This window comes from Setaria italica, chromosome IX (assembly GCF_000263155.2).
Source record: "Setaria italica strain Yugu1 chromosome IX, Setaria_italica_v2.0, whole genome shotgun sequence".
Taxonomy (NCBI): Eukaryota; Viridiplantae; Streptophyta; class Magnoliopsida; order Poales; family Poaceae; genus Setaria; species Setaria italica.
In genome coordinates this window covers 42,504,719-42,508,883 of record NC_028458.1, presented here as the reverse complement: position 1 = coordinate 42,508,883, position 4,165 = coordinate 42,504,719, and the positions used below count along the sequence as shown (strand labels likewise).

The following is a 4,165-nucleotide window of genomic DNA, read 5'->3' as shown; positions in this document are numbered from 1 at the left end:
GTGCACACATCTGGCATGATTGCTTTTCCATTGCGCGTATCTGCATTACACTGTATCTGATTAGGGATAATATTTACTCTGTCCGTTTCAAGTCATATTGATCTCTTAATCAAGGAGATTCTGAACCTATTTGCACATATCTGCCATGATTGTTTTTCCATTGTGCGTATGCATTATACTGTATTTCGTTAGAGTTAATAATATTTACTCCCTCCATTTCATGAAAACCGCAATATGATTGATATTTTTTAAAACATAAAATCTTACGAAGAGTGTAATCTTATGAATTGGACAAGTGAGACGGAGGGATTACCGGTTAGCTAAGTATTTCTGTTTCTTAGTGTCACGGTCTTTTAATTAGCTGAACATGTACAGAACTTTGACGCATCATAAAGTGGTGTTGCCACAGTGCCATTCAATCTGTACATTCTGAATAGTAATGGTAATTTTCAGCGCATGCAGCTCCTGTCGATGAGACTCTGAACATCGACTAATGAACTACAACAGTCAGATGTGAATGTTGTGCTGCAGAAAAGAGAACCCCGGCTAATCGAGTAGTAATCTCTATCCGTATTTGTTAACGGTAGAGATTTACTGATGTATACTTCAATTATTACATGTATTATTATTTGGTTGGTTTATTTCCAAAATCATATATCACTACGGGAAACAGTAAATTTGCCGAGTGCCACAGGCACTCGGCGAAGACCCAAAAATACTCAGTAAACAGTTTGCCGAGTGTAACACTCGGCATATGGCACACGACAAATTTTGTGTCGGCAAACATTTTGCCGACGGCGAAAAATACACTCAGCGAAAATTAACACTCGGCGAAAATTAACACTCGGCGACAACGGCGGTGACGGCGTCCAGGTTAACGGCGCGTTTGCCGAGTGCCAGACGGCAGACACTCGGCAAAAACGTGGACCTTTGCCGAGTGTCAGCCTTAGGCACACGGATTATGGAGCTCAATGCAATTATCTAATTTGACTGAACAAAGATTGTGGAGCTCAATGCAATTGTCTAATTTAACTGCCAATGGTAGAATCATATTCTAAGCAAATTTGACAAATAATAGTGTTAAGAATGGAAAATATCAGAGCAAGAAAATATTTATAAGCAGAGGGAAAGAATCCTTTCAAGGAAATATCAGAGAAGCATAAAATATCTTGTAATCCATAACAGTTACCTGGTAGTGGCTGAAATTTTCCAGAACATGCCTTCACAGCTTCTTGACCAACAATTCCACCAAAAATAGCAGCCATTGGGTTCAGGACAGCTCTAGAACCACTTGCAAAAAGCCGCAGCAGCTTTTCATCAAGCTTACCTTCAATCTTGTAATCAATTGTGGATTCATTGAAAGAAGCAGTGAACTCCACAATCCTTTGGGCATCCTGGGCACAACCAACAGCAGGGAAACGTCCAAACTCTTTCCTAAATTTGTTCAAAGCTAGAAATGCAAAATGAAGCAGAGGTGGCTGTCAAACTTCAAACAATCACTCAGAGGAAAATTGCCAGGTTCTCTAATAGAATCTCTCAAACTCTTAAATTTCTACAACCATTTGTTGTTTCACCTGCAAACAATTCCACCTTTTGTATAAATGCCAAAGTTACTTGTATCCTCCTCGATGCAAAACGAATATGGTCTTGAACGTATTATCTTCCTTGGCTTGCCATCATTCAGTTCATTCATTCCCTGGACCTCTGAGAAAACAACAAGATCACCTTCCTGGAAATCAAGGCGCTCATCATCAATACAGTACACTGTTGCAGGATTGTCATTGCTGATGGATGCAATTATGCCAGTATGTGGATCTTCACCATCAAAATCATGAACAGCGAACTCAGGCCCAAAGTCACAAAAGACACTACCAAAAAGACCACAGACTTCTGTTTTGATAAAGGAAATTGGGGGCTGGTGGCTGCGACAATAATCATCGAATTGAAACGCCTTGTCCAGACTAATGTCAGTGAAAACAGCCACCTGAAAATCAGAAAGTGTAAGTATGATAACTGTATGATGACTTCACACAGTTACCTTGACAATGCAATTTATGATACAAGACTTGAACACTGCAGCAATACATTCAGTGATGCTACCAAACATGTCACTATCATTAAATAAATTGTAATGGAGGGAAACTTTATCACTTTAATCTGAACATATAGGCTTAAGTCATATGATGTTACTAATCGGAGGTTGCAATTGTGGTGTCACTTAAAGATTTCCAAATTTATTGACTGTGGAAAGCTATCAAGATACTATCAGGCTCACAGAGAAAGATACTAATATACAAGGTTGGTTAAGGGGTTCTGCAGTAGAATAACAACCAACTTCTTTCACAAAGTAGGTTGGAAAAGTTGGGTCATGGATGCATCTGATAGCATGGAAGCACATCTGTGGTATAAGCAAACCCTACATAGACTTGCAATTGGCAAAGAGATAACATACAGATTTGCACTGATTCAATTTAACTCCAGGTTTCAGTAATTTTTATTTCAAGCAAATAAATTCAACTAGGCCCCACAAAAGGAAATCATTTGGTACTATGAGCACGATGACACTTGGATACAAAAGAAAAAATTACTCATAATCATAGGATCAGATACTGAAATCAAATAGAGAATATGAGCAAGAACATTAAAGATTATATCAAAGGCCAGGATGGATTAGCCTGTTACTATCAACACCAGGAATTAACCTGAATATATCTATAATGTCATACACTTCAAAAAGGGATCTCAAATAAAATAGTTTCTCAACAATGATTATGCTACCTATCACTGGATAGGAATGAAGACAACATAACAAGAAGTAACAAATTTTAACACAGTGGAGAACTAGCAGACCTGGAACTTTGAAAGGTGCTCAGTGGTCAATTCTTCTGTTAAAGCAGATATATCAACAGCATTGTTAAGTTCTTGAAGCTGTGCAACACAAGCAACAGCCCTGTTCTTCTCAATGTCGTGCTCGGATAGAAAGAAATTGCCAGATAGGTCCCACATTTCCATATTTCCCGCATCATGTAGGGTGACTGTAACACCCCAAGAAAAACAAACGCCACCTTAGGATGCTACTAAGCCACACCGGACAAAAGGGACAGATTTTGACAGCATCTTCCCTAAATCAGGAACACCGCGGAAGCAAGAAACAATAAGATATGAAAATAGATAAAGCATACTAGCATAAATAAAAGATCCTAACATGATATTCAAACGATTAAGGCAAGGTTTAACAAAGCTTAACCATCATTAAGCAACAAATAGACTCTCATAGAGACGGACTTAAATATTACAGTATCACACTAGAGGATTTTGATTAAAGAGAAGTGTGTGACGTGCTGCTACTTCCCAACCCCCAAGCAAAGCATCCATCCATCAAGTACCTGAGAGGATAAAAAAAAATAGGGGTGAGATATAAAATCTCAGCAAGTAACTAGCTTTAACAAGCTATTTAAACTACAAGTTCATTAGACCATGGTTTAACTATTATCAGTAAGTGTATCTCCTCAATGAATAATAATAATAATAACTCCAACACCCTCATACATAAATAAAACCAATTCGTCACCAAACCTTGGAGAAAATTCACTTCTCACCACCACTGCCAAACAAATACCATAGAAAACCGATAGCACCCTAAATGCAAATGCAATGCAAATGCCATGTCTCCTGCCTTCATACTCAACAAAGTATGAAGCTGCACCGTTATGCCCAATAAATGATGCTGTACCGGTACGGTCGCGGCTATCAAGCGGCGAATTAACTCCATATGCCATGCATTGTGATGCAATGAAATGCAATGCCAAGACAGATCGCACAAAGAGAGTATACACCGCATATACCAGATAAGTCTCCTCCTCATTTGACAACATAAACCTCATCATAATTATGCCAACAAGAGCCATTACCAAGTTATAAAGTAAAGAACAAGGCATATGTAATAACAACAGTAAGATGTGCATAAACTTGTAATTGAATGGATGATATTGGATAAGTTATCATTCTGAAATTTAAGGTGGAGGTAGCAAAAATAGCAGATTAAAGCTTGTAGCAACCACCGCTACGTTACTTGCCTCCCAAAGAAGGAGATAGCCGCTCTAAGCGTGATCCGGAGCGTTACCACCTGTTTTGACACAATAAGATCAGAACATATCCTCAAGCA

At 38.6% G+C, this 4,165-nt stretch overlaps 1 pseudogene; it reads right to left on the bottom strand.

Moving 5' to 3' along the window:
* Nucleotides 1-1,028: 1,028 nt before the first annotated feature.
* LOC111258476 lies at nt 1,029-3,908 on the bottom strand (annotated as a pseudogene).
* Nucleotides 3,909-4,165: the final 257 nt, after the last annotated feature.